Raw genomic sequence first — 16,317 nt, forward strand, 5'->3', positions numbered from 1 at the left:
ACACTCCCTGACAGAGTTCTTTTTCCTCTTTATCATTATTTGTTCATCTTCAACATGGTAAGATCTAAAAGCCTTCTTTTAGTTGTTTTCTTCATATTCTTGGATTTTCTTTGTTTGGTTTTACATGCCCAAGGGGGGTGTGTGACTCCTACCTCTCTAATTGCCCCTATATGATATACTTATACGGGGGAGGGGGGTGTCTATGAAGTTTTTCCAATTTTTTTTTTTTTTTTTTTTGGTAAAGTGAACCGTTGTTTGGTTTTTATTTCTTACTTTCGTAAGTGAGTGGCTCGCTCACCACACAAACTTGCTTTCTTAGGCAACGATGCATGTGTCCCCCAAATTTAAGGGTTGCGCCTTGGCGGCAAAGAAACCTACAATTAAGTAGGGGTCCTAGAATTCAACCGGACAAACCTCCACCATTCGATAGGAAGACACATGAGATAGAATTGATAATGAAAACCATCAGTTGGAGATTCCAATCCAGAGGTTCTTATTAGAGGATTTTTTTTATGTCTTCTTTAGCTTGGTTCTATCACAATTAGAAGTGTCAAACGATCGGTTCAGCTCGGTTTCGATTGAGCTGAATCGGCATCAGTCTTAGAATTAGTGAAACCAAAACCAAACCATTAAGAAACTTTGGTTTTCGGTTGTTTCGATTTCGGTCCAGTGTGGTTTCGGTGTATTTCGATTTTCAATATCGGATTAATACCAGTTTAGATCGGTTTGTTTTTGGGTTTGAACCACAATAAAATCTTATATTCATAATTTGTAATGAGGAAAGATTCGATAAAAACACTTTAATTCACCTTCTCCAAGTCAAAACAAGTAAACAACCATGAATAAGATATGTTCATGTTGTAATCCGAACAAAAAAGAATAAATTGTAAGGGGAAGAATGGAAGAGAACTAATATTTAAATCAATGGATAAATAGAGTTTGGTGAAATCATTGTAACAAATCATATAATTATTTATCATTAATTGTAAGGGGAAGATAATTAATATTGAAATCAATGAATAATTATTGAGAAGATAACTAATATTGAAATCACAAAATGGTCCAAGTTACAAATCATATGGAAGAAGTATTGTTACAAATCAATTTCTCCATTTTCATAATCTCTTACTCATTGATTTGTAACAATTTTCCATGCAACCAGAAATTTGCTCAGTAATATTGAAATCAATGGATAATCAATTGACCTATTCAAAACCTTATACTCAATTATTTTTATATCGATTTTATTCGGTTCGGTTTTTGGTATGATATCGGTTGATCCGATTTTTAGCCGGTCCCATCATATCTAGTCCAAAACCAATCCAATAAGGACCGGTTCGGTTTGGTCTAGGTTTTTTTGGTTGGTTTCAATCGATCTTAATGGTTCGGACTAGGTTTTGACACCCTTAATCACATCAGTCTGTTTTTTGTTTTTTTTTGGGTTCTTTGGAATCTTAGGCCTTGAGGGGTTAAATTGGAAACAGCTCGACTAAGCTTCCATTTGACGGAAATTGAGGGGATAAAGATCCCCATTTGATGCAGTTTTCGGAATCTGTTCCACCAAAAAAAACCAAAAAAGTTACAGAGTCTATTCGGGAACCAGAATGATAGTGGTGAAAAAGACAGGGCAAGTTGATCTGTTTTTTTACGATGATAGGTGGGTTAGTTTCCCGTTTTCCATGGATCTGATTGGCAGAGTTTCACGATTGAAGGACAAGGAGAAGGAGAAGGAGAATGTCCGAGCCAGAGAGCATCCGTATCAATGGATTTAATCTATCCTCTTAGGGTGGTGGTGGAGGGTTTGTCCGATTGAATTCTGGGACAGATGCGTCAAAGCCAGGGTTTCAAAAATCGATGAATGGGATTGAGAATCGGTTAGGATAGCTTCAGAGATTTTTGCCGTTTTGAATTAGAATATTCACCTTGAGTTTCCTTAGATTTCTGCTCTTTCAAATCGATTCTGAGTTGACCGGATCGATTCTGATGCAAATTTTGATTCGCACTGAATCGGAATTGGCAGGACCGATTCTTGATTTTAAAGCCCTAGTCAAAGCCAAGACACCAATTGCTTCCATCAAATCAATAAGGATCGGTTAAACCCATTGTTGCGGAGTCCCTCTTCCTTGGAGAATTGAAGGAACTGTATGCCGGCTAAGCCAGGTTTTGAGGCATGAACAAAGCTTGAGAGGTTTTATCTAACTGGACATGGGAAATACATATCAGTGTTGTAGAGTGCAACATACTATAACAATGCCAAACCAAACCAAAAGGGCAAAAAAAGGCGGCTAATATCAATCTGTAACCCGGCTAAGGTTTTATCTAACTGGACTTGAGAAACATGTAGTCTGACGTCATTTCTATGAGGTTAGCAAAACCCAAATGTCTAATTGGACTTGAGAAATACATGTAGCCTAAGATCTCAAATAACTTTTTCAATAAGCCGATGAAGTAGTTTGACATCATTTCTATGTAGTAGGAATGCAATAGAGCTGGTTTTTGCTGGGCTTTATTTTGAGCTCTGGTTTTCACCTATTATGATGGGTAATTGTAGTGTAAAATTATATTGGAACTTAAAAGACATAATAAACAAGCCAAAAATAGGTTATTACTTGATACATCTAAGATTTACCGAACCAGTCAGCGGCTGCCATGTGTCACAAAGCGACCTGCTCCAAAACCAAGGAGAACCAACCAGGGATCCCACCCGGGCGCGACCTGCACCCAGGCGCCGGCCTCACCCAGGCACGGCCTCACCAAGGCGGCGGCCTCACCCAGGCGCCGGCCTCACCCAGGCGCGGCCTCACCCAGGCGTGACCTCACCCAGGCGCGGCCTGCACCCAGGCGCCCGCCTCACCCAGGCGCCGGCCTCACCCAGGCGTGGCCTCACCCAGGCGCGGCCTCACCTAGGCGTGGCCTCACACCCAGGCGCGGCCTCACCTAGGCGCGGGCCTCACCCAGGCGCGGGCCTCACCCAGGCGCGGCCTCACTCAGGCGCGGCCTCACCCAGGCGTGGCCTCACCCCAGGCGCGGCCTCACCCAGGCATGGCCTCACACCCAGGCGCGACATCGTGGACGTAGACGTGATGTACACGGACACCGAGGCCGCTCATCAATGACCCAATCGTGTCACTATAGACTTATGCCACCACCAAGACTCTGGGCCACCGCTTAGAGGTCACGTCACCCAGACAGATTCAAGCACCAATGACGTTATCACCACAGGTGAGTATTTATCCGCCAAGGATCTTGATACCACCAGGACACTCCCTCCCGTGGGAAGATGACCAATCGGGATAGAGCCCTACTACCCAGGGCCTCTATCCACTCAACGGCACACTCGTCATCAAACTAGGACTCTCCACACCGCCATACACTACTATAAAAGGAAAGGTACACCACCCTTAAAGGGGACATCAAAACTCATATTGAATAATCACTATTCATCTATTTGCTCAGGAGATCTAACTTTGGCATCGGAGAGCCCTAGGCCGGAACCACACCGGTTCTCTCTGTTGACCCCTTAGTCCACTTGTAGCTGACGGTACTCGCAGGACCGCTCGACGATTTCTTGACACAACATTACTTATCCTTCATATAGCAGAAGCAGTAAATAGTAACATAAAGAAAATTGAACAAAACATGATCAAATCTTCAAATGCTGCTCAACCTAAAATCTTTGTCCAGAGCAATCCATTCTCATTTATCCAGTGACAGACTTCAATTAGGCCTAGGCCAAAACCCAATAGCTTAAAAGCAAGATGGTTTGGATTCCAAGTTGATGTATCATAGTGACATGCCATGATCACTTGATTCACTTTCTCCTTAGCATATATATATATCAACATCATATACTTTTACTTTCTGTAAAACATGGCAATAATAGACTTGAAATGGAAATGGTTGACTATGACAAAATACTGGTGGTTTGGAGAGGTTTTCATATATTAGTTTCACAACTCCAATTGTTACATTCTCATAAGATCCTTCACTACTTTCAGTACTCCATACACAAACATGGTGCCCTAATTTCTCAACCACAAAATCAATGAGATCCTCAACAGAAGTCACACATTTGCTTTGCTCGCCTCGATTAGGGCTCTACTCACATAACCTGAGGGTGTCTTGAATATACTTATCCATGTTTGATTTATCAACCACATCAAAAATGTTCTTCAATTCATTGATCCGAGCTAAAGAAAATGGGATTTTTTATGACAGAGATCGTGGCAAGAACGATTTATATGACATTGGGTCCCTTAGATCAGGAACAGATATGAAACCTCCCTCTTTCATCATTGACTCTCGAAAAAATGCCAATCCCCCTCGGCTAGCAACCCACGTGGGTGTTTCATTGGAACACGATCATATTCTGCTCTGATAGCATTCCATTGGGCTATTGGTGGCAGAGTTGTATCATCTGTTGTCTTCTTTACTAATACATTTCTAGAACAAACAACATTAGCTTGCTTACAAAATGAATGCAAGTGTGAACCCAATTCATTTTCATCTATAAGTTTCATAAACATTGCTGCTTGATGGTGGCTTAATGTAGAAGCCTTTGCAGCTAACCAATATGGAGGATTTGGAGGATCAATATGTTCTTTCCAGTATTGTGAGAATGCATTTTCAGCTTGAGAATCCTACAATTTCATGGGGGATAAAAAATAACAATCAAATAAGAAAGATAAAAGAGGAACAAGCAATAACCACATTGAAATGAATGGATAATGGGAAGAAAGAAAAACATAATAAAAGCAGAATTTTTTCTTACAATAAAGTATGTTATTATAAGAAGTTCAGCAAGCAACAGAATGAGATGCGTCATGGTGGAACTAAATGAGAGCAGAATGAGTTGGGTTTGTTGAATGTATATGGGATGTTTGAATTTATATAGAGGGAAAATTTTGTAATACCAACAAATAAAAAACAGGGAAGTTTTGTCAATACCTAAATTGTTAAATACATTCCATAATTCCTAATTTCTACAATGAAACATAGTTGGAAAACTGGGTTTTGACTGGGGCGAGTCACCTGAGTCGTGTAAAATTTTTGGAAAACCTGGTCAAGAGTTGTGTAGACTAGGTTAGGAAAAAATGACGAGACTGGGATATAAACCATCCGAGTCAAATAAGACTCTGTAGTTTTACCCAAGTCATGACAAACTCGGCGAGTTTAGCCCTTTTTTAAAAAACCATAAAGTCGGTTCACTTAGAAACTGATTTGAGTAAAATAGTAAATCCATATTCTAAAATAGTAAGAAACCCTCAACTCCTCGACTCCCTTCTCTTGTTCAATGGTGTAAACTCAAAAATGCATTGATATGTGAGTCATTGATTTTTTTTTTTTCTGGTTTTCCCACATTTTTCTGTATTTTTCGATTTTTTACTAATTTTTACATAATTATTGCATTAAAAAATAAAAAAACATGACTCAACTTGAACGGATTTGACAAGGCCGAGACACCAGATTTTTCTAAAAGACGAGTCGAGTCAGAAAACCTTTTTTTCCAACTATGATGAAAACAAGAAAAGCCAACTAAGTTTGTTCAACAAAAGGGAACCTTTTGCTTTTAAAAGATTTTAAATCACTTAATTCCTATGATATTCCTACCACACAAGAATTTGGGATGCTGAAAACTTTCTGAAAACAACACAACAATGAAAATTTGATATCCTGAAGTTTTATTCAACAAAAAAGATAACTTTTTGTGAAGAACCTAATCCATACGTTTTTTTAAGGTCATAATAACCTCCCATATGGTTGGCTCTTGGAACAATTAATATTCTCGCTTTAGGAACCAATTTTGAGACTTTCTGGTCAACATGCATAACCATGGAAGGAAAACTTTGAGGAGAGGATAAACTCAAAAATTTAATCATTGCAAGAATTGCTAAGAACAATTTAGACATAGAAAAGATAACTTAGATGTTATCAAAAGAAATTCTGGTTGTAGATAATTAAGATATGCCTACTGTACCCACAAGCCAAATTTTTTGTTTAAGAAGGTCTATGGCGGTAGTTTTTTGACTAGTATGCTCTAGAGGAAATTTCTCTAGCACCAATTTTTTCCACAGAAAAGGATGATGGGACTATTTCAAAAAAAAAATATGTATTTAGAAAATAGTCTAGGGTTGGCCATATGTTAAAGTCTAGATTTAGATTCAAGCATATAGCCTCCCATGTATTGGCAAATTCACATGTATTTTAAGCTGTCCAATTATATTTTGTAGAATGCAATATTTTCATTGGATTTTTGAAGATTTATTTTTTCACTTGGCCAACTCCATTTTGGTTGAAAGATAACATGTGTGCAAGGGACTTTGGGAGCTATTTGTCCACAAGTTTTCAGCTCTATCCATCATGCCACGTGGTAGACATATGCTAGTCTAAAGATACCGTTGGACTACTATATTTTCTCCCAAAGTTTATAGAGGTGCATAAGGAAATTTATTTTTTTTTCGCCCTCTTCATCTTCTTTACTACTCTAATACTTCAACTGAATGACAATACCAACTCAAATGCTTACATGTAGCCTCGATCTCCCAATAAATTTTTGTCATAATCAGGATAGTGATGCACCTTAGTCTAATGCAACCTGTTTACTTTGAACATTCAAAACTCATTTAGCTTGTTAAAGATTAGTAACTACATCTTCCAGTATACTCCTTAACAAGTTTTGCAAATGATGAAGATTTGATCTCTAGCAATTTGGTTGGGGAATCATATTCCAGTATAAGCCCTGTTTAAAACAAGAAAACATGTCAGTTTGATTAGGCAGGAATCAAAAAAGGATGAAAAATCAAATTACATAACTCAACTGAATCCATTTGATTGTGATTTACTAATTGCTAGCTACTAACCATTATCAAGAAGGAGGACCTTGTCAACATCAAGAATTGATGTTATCCTATGTGCAATTGTGATGACAGTAGACCCTGAGAAGTGTTGACTAAGCGTTTTCTGAATTAGGTAGTCAGTCATAGTATCCATTGATGCAGTAGCTTCATCGAGTACTAACACTTTGCTCCTCTTGAGTAATACTCGCCCTAAACAAACTAGCTGCCTTTGGCCCATGCTCCAATTCTCTCCATTTTCAGTCACTGCGACAACCACCATACAAAAATAAGTTATCTATTCAGGATCTTATTTTCATTAACTTTTCTTATTTCGTGTAAAAAAAAAGGGGGTTGGAGGGCTACAAGGTTGGATTTTTAATTTGAAGTTAAATATACTATACAATAATACACTAGTGCATAGATAAATTGAGGTTTAGTAATTTGGTATAGAGTGAATATGAAAAAAAAAAAAAAAAAATCAACCTGCAGAATCAAGTTTCCCTTCCTTCTTTCTAATTTCATCACCAAGGTAGCATTTGTCTAAAGCCTAAGACAACAAAAAGTTCATGTCAACTTAGCATCTTGCTTGATTATTCAATATGACATCGAACTGATCATTAAAGATAAGCTAAGCAAAAAATGAAATAAACAAGTAAGGAGTGTCAAGTGGAAATGGAAAGCAAGGTAGTAAAACAATGGACCTCTCAGGTCTTAAATAAGAGAATCTCTTAGGACAAATTTGGCCCAAAAAACAATCCAATGAATCCAATGAAATGATTTTTATATCTCAATGGAAAACAATTTTAAAAAGTAATGAAAAAATAAAAGCAAGACAGCTATACATGTCACAACCAATGAATTATGATATGTTTGTTTAGAGTATGAATAATCAATAAGCAGAAGATATGTCCATTATATATGTCAGTGATCACTCATTAAAGATTATTTATTAATAGAAAAAAATTCCCACCTCCCAAATTTGTTCATCAGTGTACTCTTCAAGTGGGTCAAGATTGTTTCTTACAGTCCCCTCAAACATTGTTGGGTCTTGTGGGATAATGCTCAATCTTAACCTCAAATCATGAAGGCCAATCTTGGAAATATTTATACCATCTACCCAAATTTGACCAGCTGTAGGTTCGAGCATGCGGAAGAGAGCCTGTACAAGAGTTGATTTGCCACTTCCCGTTCGTCCAACAATGCCAATCTTCATCCCTCCGAAAAAAGTGCATGTGAGACCTCGCAAGACAAGAGGAAGATGTGGGGCATACCGGACCTACATACATATTAAATAACTAAATCATGAAGCTTAACAGAATTTCATAAGAGTATGAAGAACTATGTAACAACATTTGCTTCAAAACGTCCATTCCTTAATGAAGAAATAAATAAGTACAAAAAGACTTGAGGAATTTAGATTGAAGATTACTTGAAGATCAACAATATCAATTTTCCCTTGTGATGGCCATTCACAACCTGGTCTATTTTCTTTCATCAACTGAGGGGGTTCATTAGGGATGCAGGCATACTGCAATATTCTCTCAATGGATATAATTTTATTCTCAAGACTGCAAAAAGCCCATATAACCGCATGCATACTAAAACCAAGCCCATATGTGACTGCTAAACCCATAACACCTTCAAGAGAAAAATAAAACAAAATAAATTCAAAATCAAGTTTTCATGTGAGCAATCAATCAGGGTTGCTATAAAGGGTGAATTTATAAGATGTCAAGTTTCATCTTTTTACCAGGGCTAAGTATTTTCTTCGGCATGGAGATCAAGAAAACTAAAGAGATGGCATATGTTATGGATGTCAACATATCCATGCGGAAGCATAACCACTCGATAGCACCAGAGATATGAAATTTGGGACGGGAATACCCATCTACCAACTTGAGGTTTGTCTCCATAAACTTCTCTTCTTGATTGAAACACCTGATTGTGGCTGATCCTAAACTAGATTCAGCAAAATGTTGTATAATTGGAGCTTGGCATACTCCAGCCAGTCGTGAAAATTCTCGTGCTGCAGATGTGTAGTATTGCTACAAATCAAGGTTCGTAAAAATAAAATCAGGTGCAATGTAAAAAAAAGTATAATAAATGCATACCTAGTGGGAAAATGATAAATATATTTTTTTAATGAACAATTTCTTCATGAGAACTGTTCAAGTTTAAATGATTGATAATTATATAATTACTATGGTTGAAACTGTATGAAAATATTTCATTATTTCAATCTATGCTAGAAGACTCTCCTCATCTTATATTAGCTTTAGATGCTTATCTAGAAGATTCCCATCTAGACCTTATCTCCGACCTGTCTCCAGTCACCTTACCTTAATTGGAGTCAGAGCTCATGGTTGACCTTACCTCAGCAGTAGAACAAAAGCATCAATTCTCCTAGATCAAGTAAAAAATTTTCTAGCAAGCCACTATTACATCCATTTCATTAGGAATTGATGATTTTTTAATAATATCTTCTAAGGGATGACTAGTCCAAAATGCTGAACAATAAAGTTTGATTTTTGCCAAATCTGAATTTGCAATGATGGATTGGATAATATGACCTTATTCACCACCAAAACCACAATATCATGGTGCAACCTAGATGTTGTACTTAGGCTATGTGTAGTGCTTTGCATGTTTAGCATAAAGTGTAGCTCACATCTTTCACTTAGCAAAAGAAAAAGGATGTGAAGGAAAGATGGAAAGATAGAAGGAAAGTGCAAAAGAAGGAAGGAAAAAAAGACTTCTCCATTAAAATTTTTTTATCTATTAATTAATAACTTGGACCTAGTTCCTTGGTGGTCTACCAAGTTAGGCTTCTCTTGATACCAATTATGGGTTGTCGACGACATTTCACCATTTATCCTTCTATCAAACTTAAGCTTTGGTTGGTTAAGAATTCAACTTTCGCATCTTTGGACAACTTCAGTTCAACTTTGGAAATACAAGGATAGAAGTCCAAACATGATGGTCATACAATGGAGACTAAGTCCAACACTTGTCAGTTGTTAGCCTTGCAAATGGACATTTTTCTTTAATCCTAAATATATAGTTATGGAGAATTATTTATTAACTTACCATTTAATAATTTATCATTTAAATAATTTTTACAATCTTTTTTCATACTTATTACTGGTTTAATGTTTAAATATGCAAAAATGAAAAATTCATTTATTTGTTGTTTGTAAAAACTGTCCCTGGTTGGCAGACTAGATTGTCCTTGATCATGGCACTTTATTCCAACAAGTGAAAGGATCAAATGGTAAATTTGACTGTAGGATACCTAAGAGATAGTCTGGATAGAGCACAGGTAAAATTTGAGTGTCAATTTCAATCACTTGCCCCCATGTACGTCCATACACAGTCGGTTTGTATTTGCACCCTTGTCAAATACATAAATTTTGAATGATCTTTTTTCCCCCATGGCCAACTTTATTTGGGCGAAAACTTTAGATGAGAGCAAGAAATTTGAAGTTTACCTATTAAGAAAATTTCAGTCCAATCTAATCTGCTACTTGGTAGATGACCGCTAGATCGAAAAAACTTCTCTAATCGTTAACTCGTATCAATAATTAACTTATTTTTAGTATGAGCTCCGACAGAGTTAGAAATAGAGCTACTAGGTCATATTATATTTTTCATAATACATATTTAAAATATTTATCCATATCCAAAGTAAAACAACATTGCTTTAGGTGCATTTTGCACTTTGACAACATTGGCCTTGTTTGGTCCTGTCTTCTTAGAGAATTTTGGTAAGAGAAAGACTACACATTTACATTAATTTACATGAAAATGTATGATTTGGATATGATTTCTTGTACATATTGTTTATAAATTCAAAAAGAATATTTAGGTTTAAATTTCCACTATTACACCCTAGAATATATGCATCCACCACTAAATCAATTTGTTTGTGAAAAAGATAAATTTAAAATTCTTTGATCAAGCAAATCTTGAATCAATTTGTGTTATGGTTTGTATACCATGAGGAAAATATGGTTGAGCTTGAGTTGAAATTTTAATAATTAGAAGTGAAAGTGACTATAGAATTACCTGGTACCAAATGCATGTCACAGTCATTGGAATAAAAACTATTAACATTTTCCAAGCGACCTGTGACATTACTGCAGCAGTTCCCAAGAATTCTATGATTGAGATAAGAAGTTCTTCGATTTGATGTGGAATAGACGTATCAACTGCACTTTGATCTAAGGATGCCTGTATACAAAAAATATTGTTATTTATTATTATATTAACTATTATGGTGATCGAATATGATACTTTTGGATCCCAAGAGTAGATCAGTCTATTTACTAACCCGATTTAGAATCCTTCCGGTAGGAGTAGAATCAAAAAATGACATGGGAGCACGGAAAATGCATAAATGCATTTTGTTGAAGAGAAGAGTGGCGGTCTTGCATCCAACAGTTACAATGAGTAGGGATCTTACAAGTACACAAAAACAACTACCAAGAAACAAAGCAACATAAACAAAGATTAGAGTGGATCCTCTAACATAAGGTTTCATGTCCTCTGAAGTAGGAATGGCAAGCACTATCCAGTAACTACTGCCTATTTGGAGAAGCTGAAAAAGAATTTGTGCTAGCAATATCAACGGGATAAAAGCTCCTTTATATGTTGCGGTAGCATACTTCCAATAGAATGAAAGACTAATACCACCTTTATCTCTCTTTTCTTCTTGGACAAGTTGTCTTTCTGGCCCAACCAAATTTTCTGTTTTGTAGTTTTTGGATTCTTTTTTTTCATCATTTTGAATAGACTTTTTGCTGCACAACATATTTCCCTCTTCCTCACCATTAACAGAATTATGCAAAGAAACTCCATGTTTGACAGAATTAAGGTTTGCCAAAGCTTCCTTATGTGTATCCACTAATTCCATAAAGTCAGTTCCTGAACTAAGAATTTCTTCATACTTTCCTGCTTGAGTAATCCTTCCATCTTTCATAACCTAACGAACAAGATGATGTAAATAATAACTCTTCAACTAGATTGAGTGACTTGAAATCAAGAAAAAAAGATGGCATATTCTTACCAAGATAAGATCAGCAGAAGGTAAAAACTCTACTTGATGGGTAACATAAATTACTGTTTTTGAACCCAAAATTCTCAGCAAACATTCCTGTCACAAAAATTTAGATGTTCATAGTTAAGCACTTGAAAAGAATATCAAGTCACTTAAAAGAGCCAAATATACATATTAATACAATTTACTTTTCCTAACAATAAGTACATATCATCAAACCATAGGCAAGGCTCAATATCATGTGTCACATATGTCCTGTTTGTTTAAACAACCTTGATTTTATTCTTCTTAGATCAATTTCTAGGTTAAACTTCAATTCTATTGAACCAAACTATAATATAAGCAATGAAATTTATAAATTTAAGCCAATTTCATCAAGGAAAGCTTTGAAAATAGAGGTCAGAGATTAATTACCTTAAATAGATGATTTCCTGTATGAGCATCCACAGCACTAAAAGGATCATCAAGCAAATAAACATCAGCATCATGGTACAAAGCACGTACAATCTGAATTCGTTGCTTTTGTCCACCACTCAGGTTGATTCCTCTCTCCCCTATGATAGTCTGGTCCCCAAAGGCACACACTTCTAGGTCCTTCTTCAATGAACATGCTTCAAGAATCATCTCATACCTATCATTGTCCATCTCCTTACCAAACAATATATTGTCTATTATTTTACCACTTTGTATCCAAGGTGATTGTGCAACATAGGCTTTCGTTCCATTCAACCTAATGGCTCCAGATACCTTCGGCACTTCCCCCAATATGCATGAAAGTAGGCTTGACTTGCCTGACCCAACAAAACCACAAACAGCCACTTTCATACCATGGTACACTTGGAAATTAAGATCTTTTAATGTGAGGTTAGAGGAATGAAGGTCCCAAGAGAAATTTCCATTTTCTATCTCAACTACAACCTTGGTATCGTCTCTTGGAAGCTTTTGTACTATATTCGGATGAAGATCATTTAGACAGAGAAATGTGGCTATCCTATCGAGGGAAACTTTAGTTTGAACTACCATAGAGATTGTGTCTGGCAGATTATAAATGGGCCCTTGTAATATCTCAAATGTTGCAAGTGCCGCTAGAATCTTCCCTGAATCTATTGGAATTCTCATAAGCATACAGAACCCAAAAGTAACCATGGATACAAACATGGGAGCAGTTAAGTAGATAAAGGAAATCATAGATAATGAATAAAGTAATTTTTTTAACCATCTTGTTTCAAAGTTCCTATGCTCAAATATCTTATCCAAGAATTTCATCTCCCAGCCCTGGAGCTTGAGAATCCTCATATTCCTCAATGCCTCAGATGTCACTTTCATCCGTTGATCTTTTGAATCCATCAATTTCTCTTGAAATTTCTCTTGTAGTTTTCCTAGTGGAATATTCGTTAACATCAAAATCATTATGGAAATAAAAGCTATAAGTGAAGCAAACCCAAGGCTCTTGTACAAGATCAATAATGCTATAACAACCTGAACAGGCACTGCCCATATATTGTGAAAGTACCAACTGAAAAGGCCTATCCTCTCAACATCAACACTCATCAAATTAATGTTCTCCCCACAAGTATGCCCCTGTTTTGATTCGCTTGAAAGCCTAAGACACTTTTTATAAATTATTGAGAACAAAGCAGCTCGGATGTTAATTCCCATCTTTCGCAAATGAAAGAACAAGAGTCTCTCTGAGATGCATCTTATGAGCTTTGAAAGAAAGAAAATAAACACCAGAGCATAGCCTTTATATTTTATTTGGTGAGGGCTATTGAGATACTGAACAAAAGCATCAATAAGATATGGTCCAACATAAGAAGCCAGTGTGTATAAAATATAGAATACAGCCGTCCATAGAATTTCTTTCCTTGTTGAGAGAATCAATGCCTTCACCAACTTGAGTGTGCTTACTAGATCACTATTACCATCATTATCATCAGATTCAAGATTGCTTCTAAAGCGAGAAAAAACCACATTGGCACTATCACAATTAGCAAGATGAGGAACATCTTCAAGGTCCAGCGTTTTTCTATACCCAAGTGCAAGCAAAGGTCCTATCCATGAAAAAGTTAAAATACTAAAAAGACTGGCATTTGCATATGGTGTTACACTCTTTCCACTGACATTTGATTCTTGTCCATCGTCATCATTATGTTGATTGGAATTAGTTTTCAAAAGAGGCTCCAAAAGATGGAGATCTTCATCTTCTCGTTCCTTATCAACAATGCAGTATAACAAAAAAACAAACCAACAACAATAGATACAACATCAGAGACCCATAGCAGGATTGGTGAGGACAAATGTTTGCAGTACAAACTAAAATATATAACAAGATAGGAACAAGATGTTATGAAGTAGAAGATCCACCAAAACCTTATTAGAACGGGAAGCATACGTTCACTTAAATTAGAAAACTGGATGTGCAAGTAAGCAGATATCACAAACCAAGTCAATATTCTGAATGCAAAATCTAATTAGGCAAAACGCTTTAGATTAAGCCAATCATGTCAACACACAGAGAGGTGGTTTAATACACATAAGAGAAGATCACATAAAGATAGATCATGCAAGATATAAGAGCTGACTAATAGTATAAAATTTTTTTTTTTAATAACAATTTTGAATTTTAAGGGTAGGCATTGTACGTCTTTTGCAAGTCCAGAAAATGGATAAAAATAACAAAAGTGCAGGAAAATGGTAGTAGAAGAATGTGAAAAAAAAAATTCAAGATATTCGTATCATTCTTTGATTATTCAAAAGCATCCAAGATTATAAATTTCTTTTCTTCTACTTGTGATTTGGTGGCTTGGCTCAGACAGTGCAAAAGAAATTCTATCAGCTTTACAATACACTTTGAATTGATGCAAGCCCATTTGCAAGAATGTTGAAACTCTAACATATAAATACCAACCATTTTCATCTTATGCGTTCCACAAAACCTTAGACCAATATTGGAGTGTCAATGTCACCCTGACCTGTTAACGAAAAAACAGAACATAAACTAGTTGAAAATATTTAAAGAGCAAGAGAATTGGCAAAATGTTTGTAAGACAATCAAGAACGGAAAAAGTTGCAGCTATATATGATTTAGTCCATGTTCAATTAAGGACATCATTAGAAAAGATATAAACTTAGTAATATGAAATGAAATAAACTAAGAAATATTTTAGAAATACATATTTGAGCAAAATGCAAGGAAAAGTATTTCATATCATAAAAATATCAGTGATGAATTGTAGAAGATTTCTATGGAAAATAAAAACAAAACAAAAAAATAAACTTTCAAACCACCAAATCCATATACTAAGTTCCAAATAATATATTTATAAAACAATCAATTACATAATTAATCTATGGATAGAATTATCAAATGTTGACATAAAGTATTCTTTCTGCAAGAAACATTGTCAAACCATTGATGGAAATTTAAACATCATCAAATGTGGTGGAGGGGGGAAGGGAATTCATAGTGACAATGTTGCAAATGACCACAATCAACCTGGTTTTTTCTATAAATCAATAACTATATTGATTCATACACCAAGTTAAGTGACTCATTTCAATCCATCTCATATGATTAATACTATTTCATTTGTTATATATAATCACATTTTTTAATTACGCAATACTATAACTCAACTTGGTTTTATCTATAAATCAATCACCGGTTGAATCATCCACCAAGTTCAATGACTCTTTCATATGGCCAGTACGAATCATTTATGATATACAATAAACACATTCTTGAGGCTCTTGTTTATACTTCACTGTTCCTCAATTATGACACATATCATGCAAAATGACTAATAGAACACTACTACATGTGTTTTTTTTCTTTTTTTTGTTAACCTTTATGAAAGGACTAGCTTAAAAAAATCTATTCTATAACATCAGTTGATAGTGGAAGTCGTTATGTAGGACAACTATAGATAAGCCACCTGGCGTTTGTAGGTAAAATACCCAAATTATCCAAATTAATTCAAACAAGTTGGTATGTAATACAATAAAGACAAACTTTCTTAGACAACAAATCAATCAACTCGAGTGATAAAATTTCCGTAGATTCTATGAAAGGAACTTATATATCTCTCAAGACAAATTCTTTATGTTTGACGGGAAAAAACTGCATGATAGAAGTAAACCAGCCTACTTGTAGCCTCAATGGTAATTTAGTGTAGCATGCAACATTTGACTCAAGGATTTAGGGCTCAAAGGAGGGAGAATAGAATGAAGCAACATTTGACTCAAGGATTTAGGGCTCAAAGGAGGGAGAATAGAATGAAATCCCTAAGCAGAGGTCAATAATCTTCAAAAAATGGGAGACAAGAGGCCACGACCATGTTATTGAGATGAAGCTGGGAAAAAAGCTTGGGATCACCTTGTTGGTACATCAAACATTTTTCATCGTCAATCCCAACTGAGAAGCAT

The 16,317-nt window shown here is 35.8% G+C and overlaps 1 pseudogene; it reads right to left on the reverse strand.

Moving 5' to 3' along the window:
* Positions 1 to 6,613: 6,613 nt before the first annotated feature.
* On the reverse strand, positions 6,614 to 14,282 carry LOC122643567 (annotated as a pseudogene).
* Positions 14,283 to 16,317: the final 2,035 nt, after the last annotated feature.

Source organism: Telopea speciosissima, chromosome 10 (genome assembly GCF_018873765.1).
Source record: "Telopea speciosissima isolate NSW1024214 ecotype Mountain lineage chromosome 10, Tspe_v1, whole genome shotgun sequence".
Classification (NCBI taxonomy): Eukaryota; Viridiplantae; Streptophyta; class Magnoliopsida; order Proteales; family Proteaceae; genus Telopea; species Telopea speciosissima.